Source organism: Leptinotarsa decemlineata, unplaced genomic scaffold, assembly GCF_025532065.1.
Source record: "Leptinotarsa decemlineata unplaced genomic scaffold, Ldec_3_MD MMD2_P_RNA_scaffold_9, whole genome shotgun sequence".
Taxonomy (NCBI): Eukaryota; Metazoa; Arthropoda; class Insecta; order Coleoptera; family Chrysomelidae; genus Leptinotarsa; species Leptinotarsa decemlineata.
In genome coordinates, this window is record NW_027412536.1 from 14,036,634 (window position 1) to 14,056,696 (window position 20,063).

General features: G+C 33.7%; 1 protein-coding gene across 1 annotated transcript in view; it reads left to right on the plus strand.

Moving 5' to 3' along the window:
• Positions 1-4,643: 4,643 nt before the first annotated feature.
• The window catches only part of Prd (paired), a 72,011-nt gene continuing 56,591 nt past the window's right edge, over positions 4,644-20,063 (plus strand). Inside the window, exon 1 of the mRNA XM_074170661.1 lies at positions 4,644-4,897. The gene's annotated coding sequence lies outside the window, so the exon portion shown is untranslated. The remainder of the gene's footprint in view (positions 4,898-20,063) is intronic.

Genomic DNA, 20,063 nt, shown 5'->3' on the forward strand with positions numbered 1-20,063 from the left:
TGCAAAAGTTCTCTCAAATGGATCATGACAGCAAACCCACTGCCTTGCTTGAAGAAATTGTTCTGTCATTTGGTCACAAATGAATGTATTATCTCACTGAGCATATCTTGGTAGATTGAAGTTCAATTGGAATTCTCTAGATTATATAAATGATGAATATTTCATGATTTATTTGAGCATAGTTCAAAGGAGGAGATTATAACTCTAAAGTGGGAGAGAAATTCCTCTCCTTCTGATATACCAGCAATATATCATGTCTTATGCAAAAGTTGTCGTCTATGGACCAAAATCACCGTACAGAAGTAAACAGCAAAATTAAAAGCAAGTCTATTACCCTTCTTGAAGAAATAATTTTGTCATTTAGTCACATTTAAATGTATTCTCTCACTGAACATATCTTGGAAGTTTGAAACTGGCACCGAATTTTCTAGAATTTCATAAAAATGATGAATAGATCATCGAGAAAAGTTTTGTGGGAAAATATTCCCCTATTTTGATATACTAGCAATATAAGAAAAAAATTCACAGGTTAGTCATTTGCACCGTCAATGCAGGTATTTTCAACTTCCGGTCTCTTTCCGTTATACCGGAAGTTGAGGGCAATTTCCTTATTTTAAATGGTTCACCCTATATTTTATTACATTTTTGAATTCCTCAGCACATTTTAGGCTCACTTTGTATAACAATGCCTATACCCAAATTTGTTAGTTTTCGATATATTATTTTTTTTCTGAAAAATTTGACAGTTACAGCACCACTCCGAAAAAATCATAAATGTGAAACTTCACAGAATAACACTTCAAGCATTAAGTCATGAACAGGTCCATCGAATTTTCGAAAACAATTTACAGGGTGGTCGAAATTTCCACCTAAAACGTAACATCGAGAAAACTGATGAAACACGATTTTTTCAAATGGAAACCATACACTATTCTATTATTTTTGGATACTACGAAAAAAATTATATCAAATTCATGAAGAATGTTCTATACCTAAAATACTCCCCTGGCAAGATATATCCGATTTTGGGAAATATTTGAAATGTAAATCATTCGAAGCAATACCAAACCAAGAAAGCTTTGAAAACAAATGAACTAATAATAACTCTGTCGTTGGTAAAAGGTAACTCAACATGAAAATGGATGGATTGAAATAAAATACTATCAGAGAGATGAATTATATCTTTGCTTATTGATATTGAATACAGTAATTTTATTTTGTTTATTTTTTTAAGGTTAGATTTTACTTTAATTTTAGAATTTAACTCAATTTCTTTGAATTCAAATAATATTGTGGTTCATTTCAACAGATGTTCAAAGACATTACCGTTTTGTTCTGAACAAGAGTATATTCTTTTTTGCATACCACTATTTGTAACTTTCTGTATGGAGTAAGGAATCAAATTATTGAAAGCTCTCAGAACCCTTCGTTTCATGTTTTCTTCATCACTTACAGGATCCGCATAAACATTTTCTTTGATATATCCCCAGATGAAGAAGTCCAGTGGAGTCAGGTCTGAAGAGCGAGGAGGAAATTTGAATGGCCCATTGTAGTAAAGCCAATGATATTCCGACCATCCCATTCAACAACCCTGCAACGGTATCAGTACTATGTGCAGGGACTCCATCCATCTGATACCATAACTTGAAACGGTATTGTTCAGAAACATGCCTTATGGATTCACCAACCACATTCCTAATTATATGCGAATATCTATCGCTATTCAAATAATTCTTTTCCAAAAGATATAAACATAAATTTCGGTCTTCCTTTATAGCGCAAAAAACATTGTTTACGAGTGATTTTTTTTGTTGATGACAGACGAAAAGGTCGATATACGGTCTGTGTGGATTTGGAAATCTTTCTGCAAAAACACGACAAGTTCTGTCCATTATCTTATTGCATTCACCATAAATGATTATTAAATTCAGGAAATCTTCATTAGAATACCCCAAACGAGACATTTTGTACACACATAGAAAATTACGAAATACACGTCAATTATATCGCATCAAATTTTGACATATTTGTTGTAACTTCATTTTTTTTCAATGCTTTTCAAAGGTTTGGTATTGCTTCGAATGATTTACATTTCAAATATTTCCCAAAATCGGATATATCTTGCCAGGGGTGTATTTTACGTATAGGACATTCTTCATGAATTTGATACATTTTTTTTTCTCAGTATCCAAAAATAATAGAATAGTGTATGGTTTCCATTTGAAAAAATCGTGTTTCATCAGTTTTCTCGATGTTATGTTTTAGGTGGAAATTTCGACCACCCTGTAAATTATTTTCGAAAATTCGATGGACCTGTTCATGACTTGATGCTTAAGGTGTTATTCTGTGAATTTTCGCATTTTCAACTGTTACTGTCTATGAGTTATGATTTTTTCGGAGTGGTGCTGTAATTGTCAAGTGTTTCAGAAAAAAATTAATATCTCGAAAACTAACAAATTTGGGTATAGGCATTGTTATACAAAGTGGGCCTAAAATGTGCTGAGAAATTCAAAAATGTAATAAAAAAAAGGGTGTTTTATTTGAAATAAAGAAGTTGTCTTCAACTTCCGGTATAACGGAAGTTGAAGACAACTTCCGGTATAACGGAAAGAGTCCGGAAGTTGAAAGTATTTTAGTTGAGGTCATTTTGTAAAATCCCCCACCACAATATTTCAAATTTTTATTTTGAATCGTTCTCCATATATTCCTAAAGACCCTGTATATGCAAGAGTTACACTATGAAATTTCACTTACCTACACGGAACTTCGGACTTCCGAGGTTTCTGGATAAGGCACTTGTCTTATTACCTCATCAGCACCTTCCTATATAACATTACAATATGAAGCAGTACAAATTTAGGTCATCTACTCATGTGAAGAGTTTATTTTGGAATTACTTCTTTTCTTCCTTAGGAAGTTTCCCATAATTTTTTATATGAAAGTTGTTTAGTCTTCCTCTTGGAGATGATCACTTGGTGATCGAAACACGTGTCGAGGTGTTGAAATAACTCCTGAAATATTAAAAAAGTAAAAAGCCATTTTTTTTTCCTACCAAATTAATAATGTTGAAGTACCTTATGAATTTCATTCAAATGCAGTAAAATTTTTGTGGGCAAATTTAATAATTTGTCATCGATTGATATCGATTTTTTGTTTTTTTTTTTATTTTATAGCATAGTATAAACCCATAAATACTCGAAATAAGCTGTGTTGCTCCCCAAATAACATTCAGACAATATTCTTACACATTTGCGGAAGCTTGTGTGCCATACTCAAACCAGTCTTGTCGACATCCCTTGATGTTTATTTACACCCCATTCAGAGTGAATAAAATACTGCATTTGCGGTAGACCTAAAAGACCAAACAAATGGCCCTGAACCATTCCTCAGCAAAATTCATTTTGGGTGGGCGAGGAAATAGTCGTGTGAAAAAACAACATCACATGGCAATATTAGGGATATTAAATTTCATTTATTATTTCTCGCCTATTATCGACAAAATACACGCCATGTGTGAACATGCGGAGCAGATGAACGATGAACACGGATAAATGAAAATGAGCCGGAGACAGTGTCTATTGGGGCTCTCGTAAGGCCAATCGGAGAATCTCGATTGGTTCTGGGCGGAGAGAATGAATGACTGCTTTTTATCCGTCGAATCCGGCAATTTGAAAATGTGCAGACAGGCATGTTAGATTATGAATTTCGAATTTAATCATTTGTGTATTCAGCAGAATTTCTCAATAACATCACACGATCTTGTGAGCTATTATTCTTTACGTCACAGTGTTTATTCACGTAGATATGCATATCATAGATACGAAAAAAATTGTTTTTTATAATATAAGGAATTGCCCAATTAGTAACTAACATTTAGAAAACAAATCTTATGCTTAGTGAAATGTGTTCAAGTTGAGAAACTCGGCTAAAATATGAAAATAATTTTGTATCAGAAAAAATATATTCTGTTGGAGGCGGTTGGGGTGGTTAAAACAGCGATTGGGGTCAGTTGAAACGTATACGAATGAATACTCATTAAACATATTTGTTTTGTCATAAGTACTAATTATACGAATAATTATGGCACCACATGACAACATCAACCAGTCTTCAAGAATTTAATACATCTAAATAATTCATCAGCCTATGACAAGTAGTAAACATTTAAAGGCATTGCAAAAAACGATAGTGAGTTCAGAATAAACTCAACAAAAATATTTCTATAAACAAATGAACTTTGAAAATGAAGTAAATGAAAGTCATTTCCTAAATCGAATAAACATTGATGATAAAATCAACATTCTGAATAAACTGAAAGAAAACCTTTTCTAAAGCATTTAAAATAAATTAAAGAAAACACTTCTTTGATCAAATAAACATTGAAAATAAACTTAAATAAAACATTTGGCTTAGGATTATTCAGAGTATTGTGACAAACGTATAAGACCACCTTCTGTGCATTCTTTGTAAGCTCACTGTTTGAACGAAGTAGGTACATTAAATCCACTTTTTTCCGGATCTGCTATCTGATTCCTGCTGAGTGTTTTTATTCCTTTTGAAATTTTTCTCTCACCTTCTCTTCCGTCTAATCTTTTCTCAACTTGCTAAAGTTTGGTCAGTTTTAATTTTGCTTCTTGCTCTTTTCATATCTCTGGTGTATTAGTATGAATAGTTGATTTTCTAGTTTTTCACTTTTTATTGAATTTCTTTGCGGGTGCTTTTGGTAATGGCCTTACTGTCTCCGGAGTAAAGACGATACAATCATTAGTAGCTTGATGTGCACTTGTAGACGATCTTGGTGAAATTTTGTACTAGATATCTATGCTGCCAGGTGTAGGTGATGTATTCATAGTTCCTTTAGTTTCATGAACGTTTACTTGCCGAATTATTTGAACTGGTGAGTCATACAGAGCTATTTGTTCAACTGTTATCTGGAAAAACAGCTGTAATTCTTCAGGTAAAAGAAAAGGCGATGATGGTGGTGTTTCATCTTCAGTTGGACTTCAATTAGATATACTTACTCAGTAACAACTACAGACTCGATAGTATTTTCTGAATTAATTACCTATATCTGTTCTCTCAGTTGTATTATCTGGATCAGTGTATCTGTTACAAATGCAAACATATTCCGGTTATACCTGTAAATTCCCGGTTTGCGAAAAACAGCTTGAATGTTGGGATCGTCTTTGTCGGATGCATCTCGCTTTCAAATGTATATCAATATGGAACAATGGTTTATACCATGCTTGTCCACCGCTTTCCATAGTGAATTTCCAGTTTTTACCTCCTCATATGCATTACTATAGCTCGATAAGTTAATTTTTCCTCTGGAAATCTTCCTCATCTGAACTTTTTGCATCTACAAAAAATAAACATCAATATATTTTCTATTTCAACCGTACCCACAAAAAATGTTTCAACCGTCCCAATCCTATTTTTGGTAAAATATACCTTATAGTTATGACAGTAATAATAACACATTGAAAATAGTCATCATCCCTTATTGTAACTAGCGTCATAATAATCACAAAGACAAACTCAATACATTCACTTCAAAAGAATAGATAATATAAGCGTTAATGTCAGAAGAAAAATACTTACTTTTAGGTAATTAAAAACAATATGGCGTCCTGCACACAACGAAAACGCGCGGGAAGCGGCGGGGCACTGAATTCGTGTTCGGACATGTCTTCCGCTTCGTTTTCCTCTTGCACACCTCACTCCCCGCTCAATCGATTATTGGATTTTTACACTGTTTCAACCGTACTTTGTTTCAACCGTACCCAGTTTAACCTATGTCAGTATTCAGCATAAAATATTCACATTAAAAATCAACTACATTTGTACATTTTCCTAAAATAACGAATTATCCATTAACCCATTTGCGTCGGAAAATAACAGCCCATTCATTGCTCATTTATAAAATGGCTGCCATAATTTTTTATTCTTCCCAAATACGGAGCTCAACATAATCAAATTAGGTATCTATATCTTGGTTGTTGATATTGTGAATCATTTGTAATATAAATGAAATGATAAAATTCTAAAACAAAACATATATCTAAGTAGTTAAATATAAAACTATTGAAAAATAACTGAAGAAATAATTTATTTAAGGATTCAAACAGAAATATAAGATACCTATATATAAGATGCTGGACCATTGCTGACAGAACCTTCTTTATGCGCCCAGTGTCCACTTCTCAATCGGTATCTAGAAAAATTGTATAAAGAGTTTTCTTTTCTGAATATTCTGACTCATCAACTCATCATTGCAAATTGAATGTTCATTCAGTGTTTCAATAGATGGTTCTTCATCATCATCGTCAACTTTTTTTTGTTCATCAACTCTTTGGTTTTTGGTTGTAGTCTGTTTTCGCACAACTCCATTATCTTTGGTGAATTTTCCTTTGGTCATAAGCTTCGATACATTTTTCTCTGACATAATTTTCTTTATTAGCTTCCTTCGTTCTCTTCAATCACTTTTGTCTTATTTTACTTTCCAATACTGTTTTTTTCTTCAGCTTTCATTGGCGTGCTTGTTTAGATTTCACAGTGCTGCTTGTTCCAATGTTATTGACGGTAGTTGGCACCTGAATAGCAGCCGTGGTATATGACCTGATGTGGATGAAATCGTAATAGGGTTAACGTCAACGGTATTGTCATGGGATTCGAAGTGAGAAGTAACATCAATACCCACAGAGACAAAATTAGAATTCCAGCTTTCTTTTAAATGACTGGTTGGATTTGTATATAACTTAAAATTCTGAATGATGCAACTAATTATTATTTTCAGTAATTTAATATTGATATATAAGTCACAAAAATGATTTGAAGATTTATAACTCCTATTCAATTATATGCGAGCGCTTTCGACAGCTGGTTGTACTGTCATGCTGTCGTGCTGTCATGCTGTTGTGATGAGTGACGTTTTCAAGGAAAATAAAAAGGGGTGGGATAAAAGATCCTGTAGCACTCATAGCATATATTACTGTTATGGTTTTACCTCTTCCCCATGATGTAACAGCTTCAACACGTTCCTGACCTTCAGGAGCTATAATGTTCTCAGCTTCTGGGACAGTCGTCACATCAGTCTTAGAGTCACACCAGGATTGGAGGCTGCTAATCCTAGACCAATAGCCAAAAAAATAGGTTGTGTCAAAATTCATCTGAAATAAGCAAATTTCTACTAGGCGACTCTCTAGTAACAGTGCTATATTTTATTTAAATGCACGGTAGACACTTCCTTTAATCGAGTTATCTATATAAGCAACCCTTGAGCAATTACCTATAAATATTCTGAATGAAAATATCCAAAAAAAGCTAAAATTCGATCTGAAAACTCGAATGTTAACTACCTGAAAATCGATTTTTTTCAAGTTATTCACCAAAAAACTTAATTTCACGGCTATACTTAAAACTAGGTCTCAAGAAATAAATCATTGTTAATTCTTACCATACTTGGGGAGACCGGGAATGATTGACTATAAAGGCAGGTAAACTAACTATCAAAAACGCGAGCTACGCGTCGGCCAACTAGGTTGGAGCATCCTTTATCCCCCTTCACGCTCAGTCATCGGGAACACCGCATTCTGGATGTAAGTCGTTTGTCAGTGACAGCTCATTTTTGAAAAATAAGATTTTTTTTTTTTAATTTTTGTCGTAATTAAATTTGATATAATGCCTATTAATTTTGTTGTCATTAATTGACAAAGTGTTTAATACGAATTTTTTAATGATCTTTCAATGAGGCTTTATTCTTTCAAGGTTATGGCACGTATAATATGGAATTAATATAATATATTTTTTCAACCCAAAGCTTTTATTTCAGATGCATTGTACAGAACAAACCAACAAGTTGTCTTCGATGAAAAGAGTATTCATTTCATAGCAAATAAATTTCCAATACCTTATAAAAACACCCAGGTAGTACATATGAGATAAAAGTTAAAAAGAAATCCCGAACTGTCGAGCGTTTACTAAAAAATAGACAAATATTCAGTGCGTAGAAAGAACTTGCATTGGAAAATTACCTAAAGAGAGCTCCTTATAAGTCACGAAAATTTGCATATGAATCCGAGAAAAAATATATCTCTACATCATGGGATAGAAAAGATATTGCTGGTAAAGATTGGTTGGGGCATTTACTTGAATGTCATACAGCTCTCTTCGAGAGAGCTGGATGACGTTCAAGTAACGTTCAACATACAATTACTTTTCTTTCATAACCTGTAAACCGTTCACCAACGTTCAAATCTGAACCCCAGTTATATTTAGAACGTAGATGAAACAGGACTTAATAACGCTGCACCTTCCTAACAGAGTGATAGCTTGTCGTGGCAAACACTTGGGAAAAATGATATCTGCTGAACGAGGTACCCTGCTGACAGTTGCAGTTGCTATCTCGGCCCACAGTAATGTGGTGCCTCCACTATGAAGACCATTTATAAAGAGGTAAACCGTCAGGTTCTGATGAAGAATCTAACTCTTCTGATGGAGAATCTAACCCTTCTGGGTGGATGAGAAATATGAGGAATACGAGAAAAAACACTCTATAAAATACGTTGAAATTTCAACTTCAAACTCGAAATTTAGAGATTAAAATTAAAAACGACGAGCTGTTTCTGTCTGTTGATTTGCCTGCGGTTGAGGCCCTATTTTGTACAGGTCCAATGGATATAGTTCTGTAATTGTTAAGAGCTGATATCTTCTTTGTTAAAGTAGTTATTCAGTTCGCTTCTCAGATTGTCCTTTTTTATTAAAGGTTCTTCCGTATGTCCAATCTGGTTCCGTACCAAAGTCGTTGGAACCTCCACAACTGGTTCAATGCCTGTATATACAAATGATGTTCCGTGTCTAGCACACTTATTAGCTTTTTCATTTCCTGCGATGCCTGAGTGTCCTAGCACACAGTATACAGGGAGATTCGCTTACAAGAAAGGGGTTTTCCTTCTTATTGGAAGGTTGTTCGCGTTCAGCCTTTTCCAAAAAAGCGCGGGAAAACCTTTTAAATAACTATAGATCAGATGCTTTGCCATCAGTGATATCAAAAATCATGGAGAAAGTCGGAAACCACCATATCCTCAAATATTTGGAAGGCTTCAACATCTTAAGTGATCATCGATGTGGCTTTCGGAAACAAAGATCAACAGGAGACCTTCTATCGTATGTCCCCATATTTGGAATAACGCGATCGAGAAACATGGAGAATCAAGAGCTGTTGTGCTTGCGCTGTTGCGCTTGCATATCTTAATGAGGATCTAGAAGTGATTGGGGTGAAAGTAACTAGGTTCAATTCAATGCCACAAAAACCCAGACATCGGTTTTCTCCAAAAAGATAAACGTCTTCGAATCGGATATAATAAGGTCAGGTCAGACAATTTCGCTTTCTGCTTCGATAAGTTTGTTGAAGGTTGAAATTGACATCAATATGTCTTGTCACTCATGCCGCTGAAATTGCAAAGGCTGCTTCTCAAAAGCTTGGAACACTGTTCCGAACCAAAAAACTATACACCTAAGCAACTTCTGATGCTTTATATAGCTCAGATCAGCCTTCTTTGAATAATTGTTTTCATGTATCATCCATCTGCCTGATTGGAGACGCGAACATCACGTGCCACCTTGATAGCCTGGAACATCAAAGAAATGTTGAATATTTTCCTATCTTCTATAGATACTTTCACGGGAGGTGTTCAAGTGACTTGGTACATTTGATTGTGGCTGCTTATCGTTTTGAGGTTCAACTCAGTACACCTCGAACTTCACTGTTTACAAACTCTTTCATCTGGAGAAGTGCGTTTATGTGGAATAAACTTCCTGAGAACATTTTTCCAAATAAATTTAATCTCTAGCGATTCAAATCCAATGTGAATCGCTACTTTCGCACAGGCACCACTCTGAGAGCGCCTTAAGGATTTTCCTGTAGTGTTTGTGTTTTGTCTTTGAAAAAAACTGCATCGATCGTTTGTGGGAAAACTATAATTGAGAAAAATCTGAAAATTTTACAATTCAATGAAGTCCATGGAGGCAACTTGGTCAAAATATTTTCCAGAAGTAGGTGTCAACTTCGTTATTTCAAAAAGAACACTCTATTAACTATTACATTTTTGATTTCTACATCAGAATCTAAATACTTTTTGTGTATTATGTCTAACCTTTATCATTATGTTTTGGTCAGGTTACTAGTACACTAGAACTAAATTCGATAGACTTCACATGATATTTCGATAAATATCAATACAGGGTGGTCAGAAAAGAAGAATATAAATGAAATTTAATAAACTGTCTAAAGTTTTTCGTTTTTCAAATAAAAACCCCCAGTTTTATGATTTATCGTATTATTCGTTAAAAATGAGGGTAACTTTGTATAAGGATACCTATTTCGAAAATGATTAGTTTTTGAAATATCAATCAATCAAGTATTAGAGCGTATGGAGGATGTTGAAGATTTGGGGGTAACTTTTAATTCTACTTTTTTTTTGCCAACCATATTTACAATATCATGAAATTCGTTTATCAGGTGTTCGATACATAATCAGAGAAAGCAGGCTTTTTATAATAATACACGTTTATTAGAAATGAAATGAAAGGTACATAAAACATAAGCAGTCAGCAGTAAATAAACATGTGAAAAAACCACTATAGGCGGGGCCTGTGCGTGGATGAAATGGGGTTATATATATATATATATATATATATATATATATATATATATATGATGTGTTGTTTTTCCGGGTGTTCATCCGTTGTGTACTATTCGATAGTCGAATATATATATATATATATATATATATATATATATATAAGAGTATGAAAACCAAAATGAATATGAAATATAAATGTAAAGGTAGATAGATATAAAAAATGTGTACATATTTAATGAGGTATATTAAAATATAAGGTAAGGTAAGTACCAGGTTTATACCTTATTATTTTTTTTTCTGATGATTTGGCCGTTACTTGATGAAGATCCATAGTAATTTAAAAAACTGTGTTAGGGAAACATGTTGTGATATATTTTTCAAATAAAGTTTGTGGAAATCAAATCGTGAGGTGTAGTTTTTGAAAGAACCTTATATTATTTCTTAGTCCGACCCAAACTTGGGTATGCATCCGAAGTTTGACCAAACGAGTATTCGACTGTATTAGGTTATCTAGAAAAGATACAAAATAAATTGCTGATATATCTGTCTTTAAAAAATATTTTAAATGGTCGAATTATAGAACGGTGCGAACATCAACACTTAAAAAAGAATTGCAATATCAATAGCAGAAACGTGTTTTGACTACTATATTTTTGTATAAAATTTTCAACAATAGAATAGACTGTCCTGCAATTTTATCGTTGACACCGTTTAATGCACCTACCGTTAAGACGCACACGTTCATTACTTCAAATTAACTACCCTTCAAATACATATGGATCTTATTAGACCTTCTCTGGTATACCTATATGCTTCAATCGGCTAATCAAATTGGTGTATTATGATCATATTATAGTTTGGAAGAATATTATGTGGATAGAATAGAATAATGAGTAGGCCAAAGCTATACACTTTCTATACACTATACACCTTCTATTGTTTGATATATTTTGAATTTCAAATAAGTGACTGATTGTTTTTATGTAATTCAGTTTTATATGGAAGTGACTATTTTTATACATTTACCAAATGTTATCAATTTAATTACATTTACATTTATATATAAACGCTTTGTAAACAATTTCATATTTCAAAACTCCTTTGACATCTGTGGAAGAAGTTAAGAAATAAATAATCAAAAGGAATAACTGCAAATATCTTTGAATTTTTTTGTCCATTTCTGAAGACGGAGGCTGATTTTGGCCTCCGAAACGTTAAGATAAGTATTGTCTCGTTGGAAAGAAGTTTCGTCTCGCTTGGAAAGAAGTCTAAAACCTACCCTTGGGCTGTGTTGTGGCATGGTGGAGTTGCTGGCTGATCCAAAGATGACATTATTTCGACATTATATGCTCTTTCCAAGGCAAATAGGGACACTAAATACATTACAATTTGGCTTGACAATTGTTCGAGCCAAAATAAAAATTGGCCACTTTTTAGTTTCTTTATGTATCTAGTTAAAAGTTCAGAAGTCGCTCTAGAAAATTTAACAATAAATTTTTTTAAGCCAGGCCATTATTTAATGGCAGCTGACTCTTTCCATCATCAAGATGAACTTGCCCGAAAGAGAAATAAAAAGGTTTACGATTTCGACGATTTTTGTAAAGTGGTACAACAAGCCAATCCGTCGAAAGTAAACTTAATGAAAATGCAACTTGCACAATTTTTTTAATTTACAGACTACACTTCTAAATACAAGTTACAAACACTTTTTTCCCGTGTTTATTTGAAAAACATGGTTTGTCTTCATTTCAAAAGAGGGAATTATTTTTTTTTCTCACAAAATCGAATTCGAAAATGAATTAATTGAGTTGAAGGATATGTTTATAATGAAGTACGTTAAGTGCACGCTAACTAAGCCGCATAGTCTTATCAACAAGTTCAAAAACATGAAAAATAGAGATAAAGGTCCTAAAAATATGAGCGATAGCTCATTCGATTCGGAATCACCTCTAGAAAAATGTTTTTGAATGATTTTGGTACAGGTAAAAAATTGCAATTGTTATTAACAAAAAAAATTTAAAAAAATGGTATTTAGTTTTTCGTTAATAACTCAAAAAATATTAATATTTAAGCAAGTTTGCCCCCCTTTTTGGAGTGTATATATATATATATATATATATAGACAACATCTTCGACATGGCTTCAGACAAGAAATATGGTAATTGAAACCGCAAATGAATTTTTTGAACTTCTTACTTTTTACCGTACATTATATCATTTTCCTTTCCAAACAGCTCCTCAAAGGAAAGATCGTGACAACGATCTACCTTCAGATAGATGTGGTATTTCAATAGCTAACTTCATGCTTCTTGAATTACAGAATTTTTGTTTACGCGTTAGTTGGTAAAACACACCATTCATAATTACTTATATTTGAATTGAGTAAAAGTAAGTAACCAGGCATTTCCAACTACCAACGTGGGAAACATTTTTTTCTATTGTCAATTTTAGATAAATATTCCAAATAGCCTGAGAACTCGACTTTGCATCTATTTACATGGACTATTTGATTATTGAATTAAAAATGTGAGCAAGAAGTGTAAATTTTGATCAACTCGCATAACGATCAATGTGACTCCGTGGTTCGGTGAGCATTTGGATTCCGGAATTTTGAATGAATGAATGGTTATTTCACAGTTAGGAATGGTAACTCGCATGCGTGGAGAATTTAACAAATCAATCGTGCATTCCATTGCGGTAAAATACTATTTCTTCAAGAATTCGAAGTTCTCAGTTTCTATTCAATGAAAATCTTTCAGAGTTTATGTATTTTTTTCACTAGGTACAGAATTACATAATTTTTTAAGTAAATTTCAATCACCAGTTTCTTAAGTGGGTCTATTGAATCTGTGGAGTTTGAACCGGAAGTCAAAAATATTTCATTGAACTGTGTTTAAAATCAGACACAATTTGATACTAGTTAGTCGAATAATTTGTAATCCACATCACAAATTTTAATTTGTACTCTTTTTTAAAATGAATAATTTTGATGTGCACAGATCCATTGATAATAACAAACTCTGCCTTCTGATATTATTGGACTATTCTAAGGCGTTCGATCGCATACACCATGAACTCCTCTTTGCTAATTTGGGCTCCTAGGGGTTTCAATACATGCTGTAGCACTACTAAAAAGTTACCTTTGCAATTGTTTTCAAAGATTTGTGTTAACAAAAAATCTGATTTAATAAAAATGAAAAACGGTTTTCCTCAAGGTTAAATATTGGGCCGTCTCATGTTCGTTTTATACACATCTCAATTTCATAGGTCATTGCAATTTGCAACCATGCATTGTTATGCCGACGATACTCAGCTGTACATGGAATTCGACGAGAATTCAATTAACGAGGCCCTATGGCAAATTAATACCGATCTCGATATATTATTATCCTAGTCAACTAAATATTACCTATCTGTTAATGCATCTAAATCTAATATCATGCTCTTCGGTAGAACAGCGGTAAGAAATCGTTGTTCTGGCCTCATAAATATCGTAATAATAGAACAGAACTTTCCTTGAGAGGAGTTACGAAAAGCTCCAAAATGCATGCATTAGGCTCATTACGGGTACAAGGAAACGAGAACACATTTCTCATCTGTTCAGGGATGTTGCTTGGTTGAATATGGAATCCAGACGAACATTTCATTGTACAACATTTTTTCAAAAACTCCTTAAAACAAAAAACCCAATTTTTTCGAAAAAATATCCTTTAGAACTGACGTACACCATCCTAACTTGAGATTCCTTTAACATTAGGAAGCTTCAAACGGAAGATTAAAAAATATCTCCTTACAATAAATAGATCCACAATAAATAGATCCAACTAATCGAATTATGTCGAAATCAATCAACCTTTCCCCAAACTCAACAAGATACATATTTGTATTTCAACTTCGCTACATGTACTTGTTGCACTGTTCTTTTGTTCTCTCTTTTTTTTTTGTTCTTACGGTTGGATGGAAGAGCAATCTCTGCGATGATTTATCATACGCAGATATTGAATCTATTCCTGCCATTTGATTGGTTGTAATTATATGGAACTCTCAATAAAAGCCATTATTATTATTATTTTTATTATATCTTTCTATTTTTTGCAGAGAGTATACAATTACTTTCTTCTTCATTTCTTAATATTTTATCGACTATTAGAAATTGGTATGGTATCTTGAATAAGTATTTTCTGAATTTGGAGAAATTTATACAAACATTCTAGAATGTTTAATACTTGGTTCTGCAGTTGTGAAAATATCTGCTTCACGTGACTCAGATATTATAAATCTCTCTAGGTTTAGTAACTTATTGTTATTATATGATCGACATTTTGAACTGATCAGTTAAAAAACAACTATTGAATTTGTTCTACCGCTTGTGGAGCGGTATTATCGGGTTGGTTTAGCGTGAATGGTTCGCCCTACTCATTCAATCGACCGCTAGCTGAAACGGTCGATTGTTCGAGCTCACAGGCCGGACCATTGATTTTTACTGCCTATCATCCAACCTGTGTTAGTAATCGTACGTTGAAAGGTAAGACCCCGTTAATCCTTAATTCGGACCTCTGTTTTGACCTCTGAGGGTTGTCGTTCGTAGGACGGTAAGATATATCAAACTATTTATTCCTTCACCTACTAGTCTAGTTACCCACTTCTTAGCTACTAGTCTTTTGTAGCTAAAATCTCAGGTCTCCCCACAAAAATCTCAATGTTGGAACCTTTTTTTTTAAGATATATGATGGAATTGACCGATACTTGATTGAATAGCCATTACTAACGTATTCAAAAACACTATTATGAGATTTTCACTAAATAATTTTACAAAAACGCAACACATGTTTCGCCATACAATCGCTTCTTTACTAACCATATTCTACATATATAATGCCTAATATACCTAATTTCACAATTTCCACATTTGAAAAGTATTTAGTAAAGGGAGGTTATTCAATTCTAAGTGATCATTCAGTAAATTACCCGAATCCCTGAATCTACTGATTTCTAAATATTCTAGAAGATTGAGTTTCAAACTCTTCTCTTCTAAATGTAACAAGTCGTATTCATGATTGAACTTCTGCTAAAAGTGGTTGGTAAATGTGGAATTGGTCTTTTCATTTACAAAACCACTTCTATTTTCTTTGGGAAAATGTTCTCCCTGTTTGGCAAATATACAATTTTGGGCAAGAGCCACAAGTCAGCTTATATACTCCTGATCTCTCCGACACCGAAGTTTTGTCTTTATTGTTTTTAATAAATTTACTTAGACTATTATTGGTTCTGTAAGCTAAGTTTACGCAATCTTTCTTCAAAAAACGGGCAATATTATTGAGTGATTCACTCAAATATGGCAATGTCCTATAACTGACGTTATCGCGTCTTCAATTTGGGAAGACCTGATGGTCATTGGCTTGCTTTCGTAGTTTTTTGGAAAGAATGGAGTTTATAATATCTACCTTATAACCGTTGTTAACCGCGATTTGATTGATCAAACTCAGCTCTCTCTGGAAATTACTCTCTGACAGTGGAATATTCAATAGTCTGTGAAGCATACTATTGCATGCAGCAAATTTGTGCTGGTAATGGTTTGAATATGTCAATTCCATATACACCCGTCAATAAAATTCACCATTGAGAGGAAGGTATATAATTCAATAAATTACCTTAACTTAACCGTTGCGAAAAATATCAATAAACAAGAATTTGCAATTTTCCACAAACCATCTTACACGGAATTATCATACATAATTCCTCCACACACCCTTTCCAGTATAAAGTTGCTGCATTCAATACTATGCTTCTCAGACTATTGGATATTCCACTGTCTGAGAGTAATTTCCAGAGAGAGCAACGAATAATATTGCCCGTTTTTTAAAAAAAGAATGCGTAAACGTAGCTTACAAAACAAATAATAGTCTTAGTAAATTTATTAAAAATAATAAAGACACAACTTGGGTGTCGGATAGGAGTATATAAGATGACTTGTGGCTCTTGCCCAAAACTGTATAGGTATTGGCCAAACAGGGAGAACATTTTCCCAAATAATCGAAGAGCATAGGAGTAGTTTTGTACCCACAAATGGGTACAAAAAATTACTTATTGATCTAAATGAGGTTGTCAAACACTTACAGCCTACATTTCAGTATGTCGTCCTCCACGTTCAATATAAATTATGGTCCTTCTACTGACATCTGTAACTGCATTTTTAATAAATGCTTTACTTTACATTTTCTTCTCTCTCTCCTTGAAACCAGAATGAAAACTCCAAACGGACATCAAAATCTCGTTCTTGTAATGTGTTAATGAATTTTGGTTTGTAAGGCCAAAATTGATTCTTTAATGAAATTTTTCTAACACTTTCTCCCTTATAATCGGTATTTTTTATAATATCGGTTATGCTCGTTTGTCAGTGTTCAATAACTTTTAAACAAATGTTGAGTTGGACCTCCTCATCATATTTACTTGGAGTGTGCTTTTTCTTAAATTGATTAGCTACGGATCCTGTTTCTCTGAATTTCGACATTATCCTTGACGTAGTAGTATGTTGAACATTTTTTCCTGAATGCCGTTCATTAAAAATGTTAGCTACTTGCCGGTATGGTGTATTCTCACCACATATTAAAACTATTTCTATTCTTTCCTGAAGAGACAACATTATTACAACAATAATTGTTGAAAATTTGACAAGTAAATCAACAACTTGACACTACCATAGCATGCATTTTGTTTGTCAAGACCTACTTAAACATTTTATTCAACGTGATTAAGCATCCTTACCGCCCTAATTAGTGTTTATAAATAATCTGTAAATACTGAATATTGAAATTTTAATGTAATTTCAACTCTAGTAATTTTATTAACACTTATTGCAGTTTTTGAGTTGTGTCTGCTTTTTCAAAATTGAAGATACTGACGTTTGTTCAAGAAAATAACCAAGTGATTGAAACTTTGCACCAGTCATGTTAAAATTTTTATAGCACATTTTTAATTTCTCTCTAAAAATGTCCGTATAAGTAAAAATGTATCAGAAAAGTTAAACTCCATGATGAGTTTGTTATGTATACATGAATTGATGACAATTAACCGAACTTGTTTTTTTAAAATAAAGGGGATATCTGTCAAAAATAAGCAAAACGTTAACTTTATCCTAGTTGCATAAAATTTGGCATATGGATATAAAATTGTCGTAGACACAACTTTTTCAAGTAACTTTTTGTTAAATTCGATCTAGAAATGCACTTTTTCATTTTTTTTTCAAAAAAAAAGTTGAATTTAACAAACACTGAACGTCAGTGGGTCGCAGTTGGCCGTATCATTTTAAGTTAAATTTAAAGCACAAACAAGTGCCGAGGTTAAACTTCATTGAAACTTTTCGAAAATATAGTTTCCCATATGGTGCGCACTTTAATGGTGACACTGTATATCTGAATTACGAGCACAATTCTGGAAAATGTCGTGTATCCTTAACATACGTTTTGTGGTTATGCAATCATGTATCCAAAATCTGAAAATTCAGAGATGAAATCTATTGAAACGGAAACTAATATATAGAAAATAATTTATCGAATGATTCGTATTCTGAGTTTTTCTACAGACATTAGTTGTAAACTCAATAAGTCGAGAAGGGTTCGAGTTATTTTTGATATCGATTCCCAGAAGTCCTATGTTACAAAAACTGCAGCTGAAGAGATGGGGTATAAGTCTTTACGACCAGACGAAACCATATACGCCGTTTTTATTGGATCAAGAATGAGTATTGTCAAACATCATTGCTACCGCGTAAGACTGAGTGACCTGAAAAACAAATATTCTTGCAACTTTGGAGCACTTGACCAGTCGATAATTTGCAGCAACATAAATTGTAATCGAAAGGGTTCTTGGATTAACTAACTATAGTCTGTTGGTATCGAAATTAGTAATCTTCAAAAGGGACCGACAGATATTTTGAATGAGGCTGATATAGCTGAAAAATTATTTACCTGTAACGGTTTTGAGCTAGAATGTGGTTTAGTAGCACTAGTGACACGATGAGGTTGGACTCTGATGGGTAAACTGCAAGAAGACTATGGAAGAAATCCACAGTCGTCATTAATGATGTCTATGTTGTCGAAAACACCTTATTTCGATGTTCCAGAGTATCAAGGTCGCAAGTAATATTCGTGTCGCCAATCAGACGGGTGACTCTCTTCTGGATGGAATCCAGCAGCTTCAGGTTATGGTTAGGGGCGAAGATCCATATATGAAAATAATATTCCAAAGAAGATCTGTTCTGAGCCGTATGAAGCATCAAAAATTGCTAAGGTGTGTACTGTTTTCTGGTTTGGAACAGTGTTCCAAACTTTTGAGGAGCAGCCTTTGCAGTTCCAGCGGCATGATTTTGCCAAGACACATTGGTGTTCATTTCAACCCCCAACAAACTTAGCGAAGCTGAAAGCGAAATTGTCTGTCCTGGCATTACCATATCCGGTTCGGAGACATTCATCTTTTTGGAGAAAACCGATGCCTCGGTTATTGTGGCATTAAATTGAACCTGGTTTCTTTCACCTCAATTCGAAATCACCTCTAGATCCTCATTAAGATATTCAATCTCCTGCTGCCGGTGAAGATGTGCATCCGAAGCCAATTTCCTGGAATCCAAATGGAATGACGAGACAAGTGTGCTGTCGTCAGCAAAGCAATATATTGGGTTCTTGGCTTTTCCAATAAGTCGTTCATAAACAATAAAAAGAAAGTTGAAGACAATATGGATCCCTGGGGAACACCAGCGTTGATGATAAAAGTGTTCGAAAGATATCCATCGACGGCCACTTGCAGGGAACGTTCTTTCAGGATCCGACAAGTCATAGCATCAAAGTTTGGCCAGCAAACCCTCATGCCACACACAGTCAACGGCTCTAGAAATATTAAACGCAACAGCTCTTGACTCTCCATGTTTCTCCATTGCGTTATTCCAAATATGGATGTCATACGATAGAAGGTCACCTGCTGATCTTCGTTTCCGAAAGATGTTAAAGCCTTCCAAACTTGATAACGAAACATGTGAAAAAACAGGTGTTACCTGTTTCACTTTTTAACTTTCCATTTTCTCTTTGTTTTTTGGTAAAACTATTTTTGCACAGTTCTACTCTCATTACCTTGAAGATTTTTTTCCTCTTATTTTTAGATTCTGGTTCTTTATTGTTTTATTGATATTAATTTCTATAAGTACCCACTAGCTGAATCATCTAATATGTCATCAACTTTTTCAAGAGTTAGGGTTAAAATTTTTATTTTTCCTGGTTCACGATGACACCGTGTACTTTTCCTGGGAGCAGTTTTTGGGTAGGATCGTTCTACATCTGGGTTCACAAGTTGAATTTTTGGATGAGTGGATAATCCTGGAGTTACAGCAGCAACATTTTGAACGTGTAATCGATAGACTTCGATAACTTA